This window comes from Plectropomus leopardus, chromosome 6, assembly GCF_026936395.1.
Source record: "Plectropomus leopardus strain MGB_pleo_1.0 chromosome 6, ASM2693639v1, whole genome shotgun sequence".
Lineage (NCBI taxonomy): Eukaryota > Metazoa > Chordata > Actinopteri > Perciformes > Serranidae > Plectropomus > Plectropomus leopardus.
Window position 1 is genome coordinate 5,873,857 of NC_142181.1, and position 19,127 is coordinate 5,892,983.

The following is a 19,127-nucleotide window of genomic DNA, read 5'->3' on the forward strand; positions in this document are numbered from 1 at the left end:
CACATAAAACATGGAATGTGTCAGAAACTAATAAAAATACAAGCCATGTCTATTTTTACCTGAGATGAAGCACATTGCACAGAGCATATAGAGTTACCTAAATAAAGTGGCTTGATTTCTTTAAAAAAATATGTTAAGAGGGTGATAAGCATCTTAAGGAATGGCCCAAAGATTAGCAAGAAATTAGTAAGAAAGTTACAAGAAAAGTACCTGAAAAATAAATAAAACTAAAAAGAATCAAAAAGAAAAAACAAAAACAAACATTTTCTGTACATTTTAAATAATAATAATAATAATAATAATAATAATAATAATAATAATAATAATAATAATAATAATGCCCCCCAGCTAATTTTCAGGTCATTTTCTTATCTCGTTGCCCATGATCGTTTTTCCCCGTGTCATGTCCCATTTCATGTCGATCCAGATGTTAAATGGATTAATATCAAACCAACTGCTAAAAAAACAGTTTTTTTCTTTGATTTACAACCAATCAACTTCACAACTACTGTATGTTTAAACTTATTTTTTAACTCTTGTATTTGTTTTACATTGTCTCCCTTCTTTTACTGTTATTGAAAAAAAATAATTAATTATTATTTTTAAAGCAGTGATAAGTTGCTGAGTTGGTTCACATGAAAGAAAAAGAGGGGGTGGGGAGGGAAACAACAAAGACAAAGCGAGGGAGCAGTGAGGTAACCGCAGCAGATACTCTGCCCTCAGATCATTTGAGCAGGTCAGTGTTTCAATGGGGCTTGAAAAGTGTATGTTTGCCGCAATGAATGGTTTCCTAAAGCCCATCATCCCTGTCTGCTTGACTTAAGTTAGACAGACTGTGACTGATTTCAACCCATAGTGAACCCATATGATCCAAGTTTACAGGCCAGGCGAGATGGTGCCGAGGAAAGGAGCCGCATTTTATGGACTCAGATCATTATCGAGCTTTGTGTGATGGTCATTTGTAGAATGGTGGTTAGATTTTTATAGACAAATTTCTAATCAATACAAAAAGTTTCAAAACTTCAGAAAAATCTACAAATAAATAAATTAAAAATATATACAATTAAATCATTGTTTTTCCCAAATAAGCTTAACCCAATCGGCAAACAAACTAAATATCAATTTTAAATGACTGCATATATTTTTGTAATTATTTGGAAGGTGTTAGTTAGTAAAGGCCTTTTCTGGGAGGTCCACATACTTTTTCATTTTGCTGAAAATAAACGCACAAACTGCACTGACCACAGTTTGTATGTAAAAAAATAATCTCTCCATAAACATCTGTGGCCCCTTGTGATCATGTTCATAAACATTTCCATGATTTTATCCACTGACCGGGTCTCACAAAAATCTGTGGGCCCGTCCAGAGCGGTGTGCCACAGTCTCATCCACTGTGACTGGCTGTTAATTACAGTCTCTCTAGAAGATCATCTGCTTTGAAGTACGGCCGTATTATTGACATTGATCAAATCGCTGTGGCAGGGTTTGGTTTTTGTGGTGTCACATATCCAATAAATTCACTCCAAGTGAAGGCAGAACAAAGGGTGATAATCATGAACAGATAGAAAAATGAAGCCTTTCAGATGGAAGAGGCTACATCACTCTGAACAGATGCTCAATCTCTAAAACATACAAAATACATAAAACTAAATGTGAAAGTCTGCAAACAAATTAAAATCTAAATTAAAATTTAAAAAAATTACAGGGGGGTTTATTATCAGCAATAACATGAAAAGAAATGTCCTTTAAAAGTTATTTTCAGTTCAGCTCAAACAAACCAAACAAGATGCATTACACAATGTGATCAGTTGTGATTTCCCTTCAGTTAAATGGAAAAATTATTTTATTCAACTTAATACACGGAAACAGAACTATTCAAACTATTATCTACCTACCTACCTTACACGTACCCTGTGTTAAAAAAACACACAACTGTCAGGAGTATCAGTGTCTTTTTTAATAGTTTGAAATGTTTGTTGCAAGATACATCATCAATGACTTATATCAGCAGAGTAGACAGAAAGTAGCTCGCATTTAATTTTATTTGTACCATTAAAGTCTACTGTCATCTGTCACAGACAAGACTTATACCAGCAACCTCGGGCACACTATCCATTGTTTTACCCACTGAGCTAAACCTACAGACATCTGCCTAAAACATTTCCTTTAGTTCAGTATCGGCAGTGACGTCTGTCGAAGGCTGGACTGATATATGAGTCAGGCCGACAATCAACTAAGTTCTTGGAAGGGAAAATTCAGTATTCAATATATGAAAATACAGGGAACAAGGAGACAGTTGTTTGTTTTTCAACGGTTTGAAGTGTTCGTTGCAAGGTAGTGATGGAGTGGTGCAGGAGTAACCACCTCCAACTCCGTGCCTCTAAAACCAACGAAATGGTGGTTGTCTTCTGTAAGAAGATATACCCTTAACACCGGTTTCCAATGGAGGTTTGGATGTGGAAGTTGTCCAGTCCTGTAAGTACCTGGGGGTACACCTGAATGTCAAGCTGGACTAATCCACTTACACTGATGCATTCTACAAAAAGAGCCAAAGTCGCCTGTTTTTTTCTGCAGAGGTTTAGGTCTTTTAATGTGTGCACCTAACTACTCAGTGCATTGTGCTCTTTCATACCTTTGTATGTTGGGGTGGTACCATCAAGGACAAGGAGGCGGGCCGGCTCACTAATGGCGCTTTTCCACTACATGGTACCACCTCTACTCTATTCTACTCTACTCGCCTTTGGTATTGGGTACTTTTCTGGGGGTTGTTTTCCATTAGAAGATAGGACCGACTCACTGTAGCTGGTCGCCATAGCGACACTGTGGAACACTTCAATTTCGGGGGAGGACCCTTTTTTCTGGTGCGCACCACTACTACAACATGTAACATTCATAAAGTGTGTGGCAGCGCGCAGTCAATGACAGGAGTACTGCAAAACAAACAAACAAACAAAAACAACAAAACAAAAGTGAACCATGTTTTAGAGCTCCCCTGAGCGTCTCAGGGGGAGCCACGGTCCCCTTAGCTGCCCCGTAATTCAAACAATGCATTCACAAAGATTCGCACTTACTGGATACGCTCGTCGGCCAGCAAGTGAACATTTGCACACACTGGACTCATTGGTGGAGGTGGCTAAGAGGAGATTGCTCAAAAGACTCTTATCAGTCACGGGCAATTAGCAGAATCCATTGCAGTACAGTATTAGTACAGAAAAGCACTTTCAGTAACAGACTCATTACTCTGCACCTTAATGCCTGAAGAAGTCCTTTTTGCAAAGGCAATACCATTTTTTAATTCTTCGCACTTTGCCCATAATTTGGCTAATTTGCAAGATTGAAGCAGATGCAACATAGTTAAATAGGTCTGGATTAAATCCAGCCAAATAGCGCAACAGTGACACCTGCTGTCGTAAACGTGTAACTGCAGCTCTGTTTGAGAGTAGAGATCGCAGTGCATTATGGGTAGTTCCTCGCAACACCGGAGGAATTACTACAGGTAAGGTTACTGAGACTGTCTCTGAGAAAGTACAATTTAGTAAACATTAATGCACATACAGCTGAAGGTGGTTATATCTGGTTTGTCGTTAATAGCCTCAACTATAATTTCGCCATGTTTCTGATGCGTTAACTCCTCGCTTTTGTATGTTTTATCGCTTATAAAAGATCGCTAGCTAGCGGCTAACGTTAGCATTGTGCCATCTTTCAGGCTGGTGTGTGTGCCGTTACCTTGAGAAGTTACCAAGTCACCACTTCACTAGTTTGTCTTGGTACACATGCAGGTATGTTGCACTGTGCATTTACTGAGAAAATTGTGGTTTATAAAACACCAAGGTTTTCTGTTTTTATGGAATTTTTTACTTTTGTAATGTAAATATTTCATGCTGAAATGCAAAGTTAAAAATATTGCATGATTTCATATTGTTGTTAAAAACACACAGCTAAAAAAACAGTCAAGATAATTTTATGTATTTTTCTGATACTGTTCAAAAGATTTAAAATGACAAATACTTTTTGTTTATTTTGTTTGAATTTATTTACACTCTATCAGTGTAAAAAGCTAAACATATCCACTATATGATCGCACTTTGTTACTATGTCTTGTAAAAGTCACATACACTTTTATACATTCTTCTGTTAAGTTCATTTTAATAAATTTTCACACAGCAGTGGAGAAATTACAACAGGCTGGTGTGTGTGTGGTTACCTTGAGAAGTCACCATTCTACTCTGTTTGTCTTGTTACACATGCAGATTTTTACAACCACCATGAATTTCACAACGACAGCCTGATAACAACACATTGGTGCCATGATCCATCCATGACTACGCCGGACTGGGGAGGTCACCTTCTCTTCACTGCGTTAAGTTGGAGCTGCTTTGGTATCTGCAATCTGTTGATTGCTGTTAATGTTGTTCTTGATCATTTGTGTTGTGGTTGCAGCTGCACAACTTGTTGTATATAATTTTGCCATTTGTGTGGGTATTTTTCTAACTATGAATCTGAGCAATTTTAGTCCTTCCAGTATTACTCTTCTCAGTAATGGTAGAGGCAGAGGGTTACATAGTAGACCTCTTCCATTTTCTGTAAGTGATCATAAGTCAGAGTATGTAGCTTCTACTGGTGAGCACAGTTCTTTTGTGTGTAGAGATAAGGTGACATCTTATGCACAGCCCGTCAATGAGCTTGACACACCACAATGCACAAACAGATCAGGTCCTGCTTCCCCTGACGAGGTGAGGCTTTCTGACCAAATGACCACAGTTGTGCAGCAGATAGGACAACAACTAGCACACAGCATTATGTCCCACCTCAACACATCATGCCCCGCTGCTGCTGTGCACACAAGCCATGATGAAACAAGTGTGTTGAAAGACTCCTCCAGTTGTACAGTGGACCTTTCCCAAGTTCAGCTGGTCACACAGACAGGTAAAGGACCCACCTGTGTTTCAAAGGGAGAGTTCTGATACCCCGACTGTTGATGAATGGGAGGATTCAATAAACATTTACATCAGGAAAAGCGGTGTGCTGCTGGAAAACCAAGGCGAGGAAATTCTCATCCATCTGAAGGGCAGAGTGACAGATGTGAGATTTTGGGATAAGAAAAGGTGGTATTGATGTCCAGCATAACCCACAGGCCAGCTATGGACTCTTCCACAAACATTTCAGCTCCAACCGTTGCTCCTCTGTACCCCTTGCAGACTTTTACTCCATGCTGCTAAAATAACATGAAGATACGTACGAGTACTGGCTCAGACTGAACTGAGCTGCTGATGCTGCTGCAAGCTACCTTAACGAACAAGGTAAATCATTTGACAATCCTAGTGGTGAAGTTACAGGCATGTTTATCAGACATTATTCAAGCAGAGACTTAGCCCTTACCTTCAGATCCAAGACAATCGATAAGTGGTCAGCTTGTGAGGTACAGGCAGTGTTGGATGAGTACCACTTTGAAAAGGGGCTTATGTCTTCTACAGAGAAAAGCAACAAAGTTATCATTAATTAAGTTGAGATCAACACTGATACTACTTTAGCTATAAATGAGTGCAAAGAGCGAAAAACTGAGAATGAAGATGCTTCTGCTCTAGAGAGATTGATTGGCATGCTAGAAAAAGTGTTGCTTCAAGGCTCTGTTTATGTTCGTGCTAATCAGAAGCAACACCCTAACAACAGACAACCAAAAATTGAGGGTTGCAACATAATGCCCTGTTTAGTGTGCAGCGACATCTCTCACTCTGCCTTCACTCACTGCAGAGAGAACAAGGTATGCTTCCTGTGTTACTCACCTGGCCATACCAGACGCAACTGCCCAAAGAAGAGACACCCTACCCTTCATGGTCAGCAGAGAAACTGACATCCATGTGCAGGGGAGGACAGTGTAGATCTAGTGAATCAGCCTCCCACCTCAAGCTTAACTGACACTGACGAAACATAGTATGACATCTTGAGCACTGTGTCAGCTCAAAAGACTGTGATTATACAAGATTTACAAAAACTCTCAAAGTCGGATAGCTTATTCTACACAGATGCTGACACAGACAGTGGACATGTCCGAAAAGCCTTAGTAGACGGGATCTATGGCATGTACTATGAGTGTAAAAGCTGAAGATGAACTCTCACAGTCTGCTCCCAACCTTGAGAAGAAGCCAGCTGAGGACTTTGTTATTGTTGGTTGTGGAGGAAACCTTGTTACACCTTCTTATGTATGACCTCACTGTCACCGTGTTTGACTTTCAAGTGATGATCCTGGGCAGCAGTGCCATTAAAGGGCTTATTTCACAGATGAAAGTGAAGGTCAACAGCAAAACCGCTGTTAATGACATGAAGGATATCCCAAACGACAACCTGTCTCATTTGATGTCTCTACTGTCCAACTTAGAAACTCCTGAAGCTGAAGCAATGCCAACCAGAATCGGTACAGCTAAACTTTAGAGATGTGTCACTTTACAGCCTATTTCTGAACATTTAGTGTGGGCTAAGCTGCCTGTTTCTGATGCTTCTGTAGTTGGGAGTACAGTTGTCATTTAGCCCACCTCTTCCAGATCCAGACCTGCTCAAATCTTGGTGGGGAGAGTCATCGCTACATAAAGGGAAGACGATTGGGTCCCTGTCAAAATAGTAAATCCCACAGAAAAACCGCTCACCCTTAAGAGAAATGCAAAAATTGCTGATGTGTGCCCATTTCTCTCTGTACAGGACTTAGCTGAACCAGTTCCCATTTAGTCCAATGTGCAGTCCACTCAAGACTGCACATTGGACGATAAAAAAAAAAAAAAAAATAGACTCATCTCATGCTCCGAGATCATATGAGGAGATGAAAAATGTTTTAGCTGCCATGGGCTTGCGAGACTTGGACATCTCATCTTGTGAAGTTTCCCCTGAGTGGAAAGATAAACTGTTAAAAATCATCAAACAGTACGAGTCCATCTTTTCAAAGCACAAGATGGACTGTGGTGACGCAAAAGGCTTTGTGCATAGGATCTGCCTTGTGGACGACAAACCCTTCAGACTTCCTTACAGGCGAGTCCCACCATTCCATTATGACAAACGACGGACAGCTCTGGATGAGATGGGAAAACTAGGGATAATCCGTAAGTCTCAGAGCGAGTGCTCATCTCCCATTGTCCTAGTTGTCAAGCCGACAGGTGACCTTCGCAACTTCAGATGGTTAAAGGCAAGAATGAGGAAAGAGGTGTACCCATGACCCCATCAGACAGATGCTCTTGCTGCTCTTGGAGGTAATGTGTTCTTTTCCACCATGGACCTTACGCCAGGCTTTTACAATGTCAGACTACATAAAGATGACAAAAAGTACACTGCGTTTTCCTCCCCATTCGGTCTCCATGAATACAACAGAATGCCTCAGGGCCTGACCAACAGCCCCGCCACATTCATGCGAATGATGATATCCATCATTGGTGACAAGAACTTCACAAACCTGTTGTGCTACCTTGATGATCTTATGGTCTTTGCTCCCTCTGAATAGCTTGCACTTGAGCATCTGCAGATGGTCTTCTCACGCCTTGCTGCTAACAACTTGAAGCTCTCACAGAAGAAGTGTCATGTTCTTCGTCGAAGTTCTTAGTTCACATAATATGTGAGAGCAGTGTTGAGACTGACCCAAGTAAAGTGCAGACTATCAGTGATGTTCAAGAGGCCGATCTGATGGAGTCTGATGGGAAAACGTCCAGTGCCAAGAAAATCAGATCCTTCCTTGGAATGGTTCTGTATTACCATCACTTCACTCTGTTAAAGCCAGGCCGCTGTTCGACCTTGTAGCTGAGCCAGCTAAGCCACGTAAAAAAGGAAGCGGAAACAAACTAAAATTCAAGACAGGCCATGTGAAACTGTCTCCTGATGACTGAAATGACAAGTGCAAAGAAGCATTTGAAGGCCTGAAACATGAACTTGTGAACAGTGTCATGTTAACCCAACCAGATTTTGATGCTCCGTTCATTCTTGCTGTGGACGCCTTTTTTGATGGGATCGGTACTGTTCTGTCACAATTACCTCCTGGTGAAAAGACCTCCTTCTCTTCATTGTACAGTATATCATGAAAAATTCAAGAAAAAAGTTATTCAAAAAATATCATGAAAAAGTTTAAAAATAGCACAGTAAAGTATGTCATAAAAATGTTTTAAAAAAAAGGTCATAATTTAGTGCGTTATGAAAATATAAAAAAGTTTTAGCTTAATATGAACAAAAAACAAGTTCTACAGTGTCATTTAAATTGTTATAAAAATGCATAGTATAACACGCCATAGTAAGTCATTAAAAATGCTATAAAGAAAGTCACAGTATATAGTATGTCATAAAAAAAGTCATAACATCATAGTATTGTTTGACTAATTTTTTTTTAAAAGTCACGCTATTGTATGTCATAAAAAAGTCATAACGTCATAGTATCTTATGACTTTCATTTTAAAAAGTCATGCTATGCTTAATAAAAAAGGCTATAATGTGTCATTAAAACTGCTATAAAAATAGGTATAGTATAATATATAACAAAAAAATATATAATAATATGTCATAAAAAATTCAGAAAGAAAGTCAGTATGGTATGAAAAAAAAGTAATAAAACATGACGGTATAATATGACTACCATTGTAATTTCATTCACACCAGAGTCAATGAAATGTGGTATTTTTTGCCCATTTTGTAGTTATTTCTTTCCTTGTTGCAGTTCTGTGAATAATTTGAGTATTTTTAAGGTCAGTATGCTTTAATTTGAATGACATTTTGCAGGTAAAGGTCATGGTTACCTCTGACACTTTGAGCCCCTGGATTTGTGCCTGCTAGGTCTGCTCATTAACCCATTCATAAACATATATTATCCTCTTTAAACATTGGCACAGAAATCTACATGGAGACCCTGAAAGCAGCAATGTCCACAGAGTCGTATGTCCTGTTGCAGTGGCTTTTCTGTTCCTAAGGACATATGCTGCTGAACACAGACCTCTGCTGGATACTTGCTGTAAACAACATTCTCTGTCACTTGAATTATTAGAAAATCCAATTCACATACTGACGCTGTTTATGGTACAGGCACTCAGCCTGCATTGGATTATCCAAAATGTTTTGGGTGTTACAGTGCTGAATTTTAATACTGCCTACAAGTTAATTGTGGTTTCAACCCCTATAATGTTCCTTTAGTGATTGAAATGCTGTCTAGTGTGCATGGCACTGGTGTTAAAGGGCTGCTCCAGTAATTTAGTAATGCACTTGCATAAAACTGAGGGACTCCAAAAAGAGGGGTTAAAAAGAAATGGTCAAAACTGAGCAGCAGGAGCTGAGATATCCTGACTTTAAGTCCCTATGGATCAAGCTCTAAAAACACTGAATACTACAATTCCCAAAATGCAACTAAGTTTCTCCATTTAGACTCACCCAAATGAAAGGCCACGTCTTTAAAACCGCATGTCTCCAGCAGACTTTCTGTTGTAATTTCTTCATCTCAAACACAAGATGCTAGATACATAAAATTACATTGTCATACTTTCTACAGAGCTACAGAATACAGTAACTAACCCTTATGTGTTAAATGGAAAGTATTATATGCTACAAATTAACCCTTTGAAATCTGGATAGATATCTTTTATTTTTATTTGTTTGGTGCTACATTCAAAAACGTTTCACCCTTTGAAACTTGAGCAAATTGTTTTGATTTCTTCAAAGTCAAGGGAAAAAAATGCAATGGCCAACTGAGCAAGAAATGTACCTTAAATTGCAAGAAATTACCTAAAAATTAGTTTCTAAAAAAGGGTAAGATTATTACAAATTTCTCCCAGAACTTTGTCACCTGCCCATATTGTCTATAAAAAGGCGATTATTGCTCATATTACACCACCTAACAGTGTACAAAAGAAAGCATGCATGTTCCCCCTGCCCCCTGCCCCTTTTAACAAATCTCCAATCTCTCCATCTATATAGCAGGCAGGGTTGCCAGATACAGCTGATGGTTTCCAGCACAAAAACTGTTCAAAAACCACCCCTAAAGCACAAAAAAACGGCCAAAATATTTGATCAGTAGTTAGTTAAGCAACATAATGTTAACTGCCCTAATAATTACTGAACCATACCTAAAAGCAGCGAATGTCTGCAGCTGAAGCATGCATAAATAATCCAAAAGTGATAAATAACCTGCAGCAGCCAACTACCACAGCAAAATGGCTTTTTGCAGTACTGCCACCCTCTGGACTGAAGTGGTAAAATGTCCTCCAAACATTTGTTGATGAAGGCTGCTGAAGTCTTTTTGCAACTCAGTATCATTTCAACAAATAACATGATAAACTTTAACCTTATTTTGGGTAACTGCACACATTCAGATCTATGCTCCTCTGTGTACAAGCATAAACACACAAAGAGTGCATTCAGTACGACTACATGCACACAGACAGTGCACTTTTACAAGGCAGATATAATTTATTTTTAAGATTTCAGGTATTTATTTGCATATACATATGGTTGTCAGCATTAGCTGCCTCTCACCAGAATACATATGAAACACATTTGTGCTGAGTGACTGAAAAATGTCAAATGAAAAAAGAAAATGTATTGGTTTAATACATTTTGTGGGATATATATAGTTGTATAAATATTCTTGTAATTTAATAAAATAGACCTGCCCAACTCATTTTCCCCCACATAATCCAAACCAAAACAGCCCAATTAAGCAGAAAACTGCCAAATCTGGCAACACTGATGGCAGTGTAAGTTCCTCCCAACAAGCCCTGCAGATGGCAGTGGTAGCCTGCTGTTGACTGGAGCTGATGAACCGATTAACCCCCACTTTCCACCCCAGAGTGAGAGAATCCTCAACCTCCCAGCAGTGTAAAAGAGATATGAGCCTGTCTAATGCTGTTTTAACTCTGACACTGCATGCCGCCTGACTCAGGTATATGGGGTGATTATGTATGTATGCTCGTGTGTGTGGATATGTGAATACTGCATGTCTGTGGGATGAAGTGAGTTGTCAGGAGTCCATTCTTCTCCTCCTCACTCCTTAAAGCACGCACACACACACACACACACACCTACGCTTTGCATATGAGCTGCATGTATGTGTGTGATGCCGCGGTCTCCTGGGTGCTGCCACCCTGCCCAGACTGCTAATACCCTACCTGCTTCTCATTAGAATGTCCCGTTTGAGTCCGGCCATCTGCACCAGCTGGTTGGCAAACCCTCTGCCAACCGTTTGATGTTGACGAGGAGCTCAGCGACTTACTCACGATGGTGTCCCGGCACCAGACTTAAAAAGACCTTTCCGCTTTGTAGCTTTAAAAAAAAAACGAGAGAAAAGTCCTGATATTTTCATCCAGGCTGGCAGATTTTAAGGGGACCTAGGTGAGTTTGGATGGCGTCAGGCAAAGGTACTTCACCAAGGTTTGCACAGTCTGCCTCAGATGTGCCGGATTTGTCTTGGCAGATGCTAAAAGAGAAAGTGGAAGAGGTGATGTAGTGGTAAACAGAGAGGAGCTGGAAGGAGACTGAATGTACAAAATGTCTTCTTGACACCGGGTTACAGTCTGTTCTGCAAAATCAACTTCTCAAAAATATTTCCATAACTTCTCAGCATCCCCCATTGAGATTTGAGACAAAGCAATAACACATAACTGATTTTATCCCAGGACACATAATAAGAAGGCATTTAGGATTTTATACATTTGATAATAACATAAAAAGGTTGTTGCAACCAAATTACAATGAAATATACACAGATTTTCTCTGTTCCCTCTGGTTGGTTGTTTTTCGTGAGCAGTGGTAGATTCTAGAGGATGCATTACAGGCACAGGAAGTACCTCTAATTTTTTCACCAACTATCTGTCTTATGTACTTCTGTGTGGAAATAGTGAGATTTTCATCAAATATGACAAAAAGTTAGTTTTTTAAGTTACCAAATGTAAGAAGTGTAGTAGAAGTCTGCATTCTGTGATAAAAAATGTACACATTCGTTTCCTGTATGTTTTGACTCAATATACTTAAATTGGATTAGTTTAATATGTAAAATTTCATGAAATCAAACTATACTTGACACTGAAGTCAATACTCCTCTGCAGTAGATATTCAACATGTCTAAATTCTATTACCTCTTCATTTAGTTGTTTTCATTATAAAAGGCGGACCCTGACATTCCCGTTTACCTTTGGATTCAAATTGCTGTCACACTTGACACATTTTGATACTCTTAGTCAGAATTAATTAAAATCTAATACTTAGTCCCATAAAGGCCCTATAAATTCAATTTACAGAATATTAATGAAAAAATAAAAAATATGAGAATTCATTAATAGACGTAGGATAGAGAGGGACTTGAGTTAAGTATTTCCAAAAACTCTCTGCCTACAACCCAATGTAATGGAGGTGGGTGGAATTATATTTGTGGTGCTCAGCACAGTGAAAAATTACATTTGAAAAATTCAGCAGCGACATCTCTTTCCTGAAAAATAAATGTCCCTGTTACTCTGGATAATCCACAGAATACAGTGTAAATGGGTTTCTTTTTGTTCGGCACAATGTGGCTCCAACAAAAGTGCTCAAAGTATGAGGATTATTCAGAATAACTCCCCTTTTTGGATGAACTGAACCTTTAAAATGAATCTAAATATTGTTTCTCTGTGTTATTCTGATGGTAAGCACTACCTCTTTAATAAAGGGGCAAGTAAAGTAAGTTGTGCTGTGTTTAACATCCTTAAATCCATGCTTGCAAGATAACAAACCTGTTTTCTTATCACCTGTGTCTGCATGAGCGACTGCTCTGACCAGAATATGAAACAGTCAGCGACTATTTTGGCCAGCTCTGATGCCACGCTGGCCTGTGGGGCATGCCGAGCCATCTCAGGGAAATGTGACGAATGCCTGTGGATGCCTGTGAGGTGGGTAAACATGTGTTCAGAGATACTGGATACGGGTAAATACACCCACAAGCACCGGCTGACATATGGCTGAGCTAATCCTGCTCTCAATCTCTTCATCTATCTCTCACTCTCTCTTCTACCCCAGCTCTTTGCCTTCATCGCTTCATCATCACCCACACTTTGAAAACAAAACTGTGCGAACCCGAGGAGCTAAATGAGGAATGAGTGAGAAGAGATGGGAGGAAGAGGACGAGAGGATTGTTGGGAGGCAGCGCTTTAAATGTGGTAATGGTTGACTCTCCATCATGTGGAGCCTCTTAAGGCCTGCAGCCGCCAGACCCGTGCTGCTGTGGCCCGCCGAAACATAAAGATGAATTAATCATTGCCTTCTCCACCATGCTCCTCTTCACTCTTTATTTCTCCTCTCTGCTCTTTCTCAAACTCCTGCAGATACTCGTACCTCTCTCCATTTTGCCATTCATTCTCTGTGTAAACACTACACTTCACCCATCTCTCTTTGCAGCACCGTTTTCCCTTTGCACTCCCTCTTCCCATCTTCCCCATCTATCTCTCTCGCAGTTTAAATCCTCCCCTTCCTCCCCTCCAGCGTGCTGTACTGATGTGTAATGCTGACCCACTTTATTTGACGGGGAGCTCAGAAGAACGGAGCAAAAATGGAAGGAAAGGAAAGATGGAAGGAAGCAAGGACATCACAGCTCTCCTCCTTCTCCTCTTCCTCCTTTCGCTCTCCCTCCCCGCTGCTCATGTCCCACAGTGCTGTGTTTAAGGTAAATATTTTTACAGCACCACTCATCACAAGGGCTTCTGGGATGGCCCTCCACCACTCCCCTTCTTACTGCAAGATCAAATATTCATATGCCCTCCCATCGTTTCTCTCTTTCTCTCTCTCCCTCGCCTCTCCATTACGCGGCATGTTTAACCCCCACATTGTGTCACTTCTGTCTCTCCCACTCCCACTTACTAGCCCCCTCACGTTCCACATCTCCATAGCTCCTCCATACCAGTGTAAGGGGATGCGTGTCATGTATGGGTCACATTTCACATGTAGTTAACGTATCAGGTGGGAGTGACATGCACAGACTATTCCCTCGTGGATTGCAGTAGGTTGTTGGGTAAGATATTAAAGGAGCAGTGCAACACTTTACAACATGATATGATGACAAAATATAACTGGTGCATCTTAAATGAAGCTGAAAGAATAACGTAGGACTGAAGCATGCTGAGTGGATGCTTCGCTTCTCATTCTCACGTGTCACTGACTGACGCTGTGTTTCTGACTGCGGCTCAGCTTGGGTCGTGATTGTTGTGCTGATTCTGTGATTTTTGGCTGACGTAGGTTAATCTGCCGGGGACTTTCTATGATACACTGAGCTTCTTTTTCTCTCTCTTGCTCCCTCAATCTGAAAACACTCATGTGTGTTTACTGCATTACGCTAACTCCGTTGCCTCTCGGGAGCATTTCTGCTCCCTTGTTTCCTAGTTTTCCCGGATACTGGCTGCAATCTTGGCTGCACCTGATCGTGGTAATAGCTGTGCTGGTGCTGTGAACCTGCCTTTGGTTGTGCTCGTGCAGTGGCTGCACTGATACTGTACCCCTGGCTTGCCCTGATAGTGGTCTTGGTTTTGTCATTGCTGTGGTCCTGTCTGAAGCTACACCTGTGTTCGTGCTCCTTCTACTGCCATTATTATGAGCCACGCTTCCACTATCAATGTACACACGGGACTCTTATCAACACCAACAATATTATCATAGAGTGCATTTAGTAATTTTACACCTATCTTTATTGTAATATAACATGTCTTTTTCCATTATTGCTGTGCATCTCTCCTCCTCTCTCTGTCTCTTTCCTTTTTGTCATAATTGTAATTCTATTATTATTTATGGCATCTATTGCACATCTGTCCATCCTGGAGGAGGGATCCCTCATCATCCTCTGTAGCTCTTCCTGAGGTTTCTTCCTTTTTCCCCCTGTTACAGGGGTTCTTTTCTGGGAGGTTTCCCTTAGGTGATGTGAGGGTCTAAGGGCAGAAGGATGTCGTATGCTGTAAAGCCCTCTGAGCAAACTGTGTGCTGTGATAATGGGCTTTATAAAAGAAATTGACTTGACTTGACTTGACTTGATCCTGCCTTTGGCTGCGCCCGTGGTGTGGTTGCACTGATGCTGTGATCCTGCCTGTCGCTCAGCTTGGATCGTGGTCATTGTTGTACTGTTGCTGTGATCCTGTCTGTGGCTGCGCCTGTGTCATGGGTCTTGGTTGCACTGATGCTGTGATCCTTCTTGATACCAACTTCTACTGCCATTATTGTTGGTCATACCTCCACTATTAATATACACATGTGACTGTTATCAGCACTTTAATAAACTACAGTATTTGCATGTAATATTACATGCTAATACGTGCTATCTTAAATTATATTTATTAACTTTTGTTTTTATCACTATTGTTTTATGTTATGTTATTGTTACTCTCCCACTCTCTCTTCCTCCCCCTCTTTCTCTTTTTCTCTCTCTTAAAACACTATCTACACAGGATGTAGAAATTTCATACAAATATTACAACAATTTTTACAAAAACAGATTAAAAAGTGTGTATCATAGACACAATTTAGTCCCTATAGGGATATCACAGGGATTTTAGTCATGGTTCTTTCTCTAGCTTTCTGTCTCTCCCTCTTTTTGCTCTTTGTCTTTTTAGGAGCCTCCAGGTGATGACAGTCATTCATAATTAGCTATAGACAACAACAGGAGATGACAAAAAGGAGAGGGAGAAGGAGATTGAGAGGGCATCTGAAGAGGGGGATGGAAGTGAGATGGGTGGAGGACAGAAGAGCACGTGGCCAACCTGCCTTTCCTGTCTCTCGCTCTATGAATATTTGATGCGGGGGACTAAAACCAGCTCCGTGAACTCTGAAAAAGTGTGACAGCTGAAAATGCTCGGAGGAGAGCGGCTTACAACAGCCATCCAGAGGCAAAGCGCAGGGAGAGTTGTACTCTGAGAGATGTCTGAGAGGGGGAGGCAGAGATAGAGAGACAGCACGTGAGCTTGTAGAAGCATGGCAGGGTCGAGAGGCTGCAAACTGTAGTGTTAATACATGCACACACACACATATTTGTATTATGAGGGAAATGGTAGAATATAATCAGCTGGATGAAAGGGGAATAACAGTGGAGGCCTACATGTATCTTTCTCTAAAAATACATTTTTATGTCTATTTTTTTGTAGTTTTGTGACATACAATCGTTGTTTATATCCAGTCTGTAATCTGGCTGTTTAAAGAAGTGAGAACCGCCACAATGTCCTTACTCCAGAGGATTTTGTCTCTTCTTATGAGGACATTTGGTTCATTCTGAACTGTACAGGGACACACACATACGGAGGTTTGCACACACTGACAAACTGAGGGCGGGCAGGGCCATTGAAATATTGATGGAGGCTCTCTCCTTGCCGTAATGAAAAATCGTCCTCCGATAAATGTTTCATCCCTCCAGATGCATCACCTACCCATTTTGAACAGATGAGGCAATTCGTTGTAGAAACACAAACACTGGGGAAATGGGTCTCGCTGCAATTTGTTGCCCTCAGCATGCGACTGAGAAAGGTGGAGGAGATTTTAAAACAGAAAGAGAGCAGAACAGAAGAAAAAGGAGCAGCACTTTATACATCTAATTCTAACCCAAAGTGATTTCCCTCACACTCTTTACATAAACAAGCTATTAACTGTGCATATAATGGTGCAATGGCCAGATTGGTTACAGCTGTGGTTTGAGCTAAATGCTAATGTCATTTAATGTCACACTAACATGCTCAGGGACAACGCTAACGTGATGATGTTTAGCAGATATAGGGTTTACAATGTTCAGTGTTCTTAGCATGCTGGCATGCTAACATTTGCATACAGCTTTTTTCATTATTGATTAATTTTATAATAACATACATAACATTGCCAGTGTAGTCTGCAGTACTAGAGTATTGTTGTTGTTGTGTATTCTGATAACAGAAAAGTGAAAAAACAAAATTCTCTAAATATCATTTGGTGCCGGTCCCTCAGAAGAAAACATTATCTTTCTATATTCACAGCTTTGCACAAATGTTCAGCCGTCACACAGGGTAAAAAAAAAAAAAATCCATTGTACAAGAAGCAAAGATATCAATTTTTCCAACAAAAGCAGATTGCAATGCAGCCACAGATAAGTACTATGAATGGAAGGTTTGGCTGCAGTCTGGGAACAGGGAGTTCAAAAACTGAAGTAAAAGCAGCAAAAACTGGCCTTACAGAAAAAAAGCAAATCACTGTGAATTACCTCATCACATAATAACAAATAAAACACGCAGAATATCCCAAGCTGATAACTTCAAGCAGCGTCAAAATGTGTTGGTTAGTAGCTGAAATGTAGATCTGACCTCCCTGGAAGGGAGAGGCAAACTTTTCTTAGGTCTCAATCAAGTGTCACACTTTGATGATTGCCTCTCCCGGTGCTTATATCATCCCTGGAAGGCTCCAGCTTACCGTACATCCTTGCTGACGAGGCTTCAACACAGTGAGCCTGTCAGATGATTTGCCCCCGTGAGTGAGTCAGCAAGAACTTCTCGCCTTAAAAGCCACAACAGCATCAGGGAACTTTTTATATATCAACCTCCAAATAGAGAGACATGAGTCATTTACCAAGGACGAATACGTGTATGGCAATTTATGTTCCTTTTTAAAAAAAAATATTTCATAACACACGAGCAAAAGCACAAAAACTCTATTTTTACAGTTTGAATCCAGCTTAAAGCCTTGAATTCTCTCCCACCATTGTGTTTGAACATTTCATTGCCCGTGAATGTACGCTGACTAAACATCTGAGGGCTGAAGATAATAAATAAAATCTATCTGAGCAGCGAGTGCATGTGAAAGGTGTATGTTTCCAATCAGCGTGAGCCTCCGACCCACTAACCCACTTTATACCGTACCAGCAGCCCATGGTTTGGCCATGTAACACAGCATCTGCTCTTCAGCTCACACCACCTGCCTGCCTATATTTGTACACTCTTCATATACTATATATGTATCTTGCATGCCACATGGCGCTAAAGTGCCCTGAGTTTGCACACAACTGTCTTACCATGTCAGCATTAACCCTTTAAAACCTGGATCAACATCGGTTTTCCTGTGCTGCTTCAGACGCCCTTCACAAGCATTTAAACCACTAAAACATGAGCAAACGTGTTTGATTTCTTTCAGAAACACGGGCAACAACACTATGACCAACTTGGCATGAAATGGCCCGCTAAATGCAAAAAATTTGACCTGTGAATAAACTAGAAAAAAGCGAGAAAGAGAGAAAATCATTAGAAAATTATCCAAAAAAATAGGGAAAAGAATTAAGAAAACTATATTTATAACGATGTAAAATTAAGTTAAAGAAACCCCAACCCTTTTTGTACCTAATTATTATTATTATTATTTTTTTTATATTTATTTTATTTTAGCACTTTTTAAAGGTCATTTCTTGTTTTTGTTCTTTTACCTTACTTGTTGTGTTGCTAATTGTGGGAAATTTTCTTGTAACTTTTTGCTAATTTATTGCTACTTTTTGGGTAAATTCTTAAGTTGCTCATTGTTTGAGTTATTTTGATATCTTGTAAAAACATAGGGAAAAATGTCATCCGCTACTTGGCATGAATTGGCCCAAAAATTACAAAAAAATGTTAAAAGGTACAAGAACATGACACGAGAATTAGTTAAAACAATGCAAGAGAATCATTAGAAATAATCATTAGATCATTAGAAAATTATATATTAAAAAATAGGGAAACATATCAAGAAAACTTCAATTTATAATTATATATTTAAAATTAGATTACAGAAAAAATACATATTTATTATGCTTATTTATATTTTCTTATTTAACACGTCTCAGGTCATTTCCTGTTTTTGTTCTTTTACCTCGCTTTTTGTTGCTAACTTTAGGTAATTTTCTTCTAACGTTTTGCTAAATTCTTGCTGATTTTTGAGTCACTTCTTGGTAAGTTTTTCTTTCCATGTTTTTGAAAGAAATCAATCCAACTTGCTCAGTTTTCAAAGAGTTAATCATTGATTGTATGATATATAAAACAATGCATGAGTTTTACATGAGTCACTACAGTGATATGTTCACTCCCGTCTGATGTTTCGGAATGATTGATTGTCTGAGGCCTGATATGTCATCCACAGCATGAAAAATAACATGAATGTTTTGATTGTTCATGCATGGGGTGGCTGGGTGTGGC

At 39.8% G+C, this 19,127-nt stretch overlaps 1 long non-coding RNA gene across 2 annotated transcripts; it reads left to right on the top strand.

Moving 5' to 3' along the window:
* The first annotated feature begins 3,703 nt into the window (after positions 1–3,703).
* Positions 3,704–18,539, top strand: LOC148189306 (uncharacterized). 2 transcript variants are annotated; one of them, XR_015776767.1, is made up of 4 exons: positions 3,704–3,779; positions 4,251–12,869; positions 12,997–13,136; positions 13,459–18,539. It is a non-coding gene; the product is annotated as an uncharacterized LOC148189306 (long non-coding RNA). The 2 variants fall into 2 exon arrangements; XR_015776766.1 differs by having other exon boundaries at positions 12,997–18,539.
* The last annotated feature ends 588 nt before the right edge of the window (positions 18,540–19,127 follow it).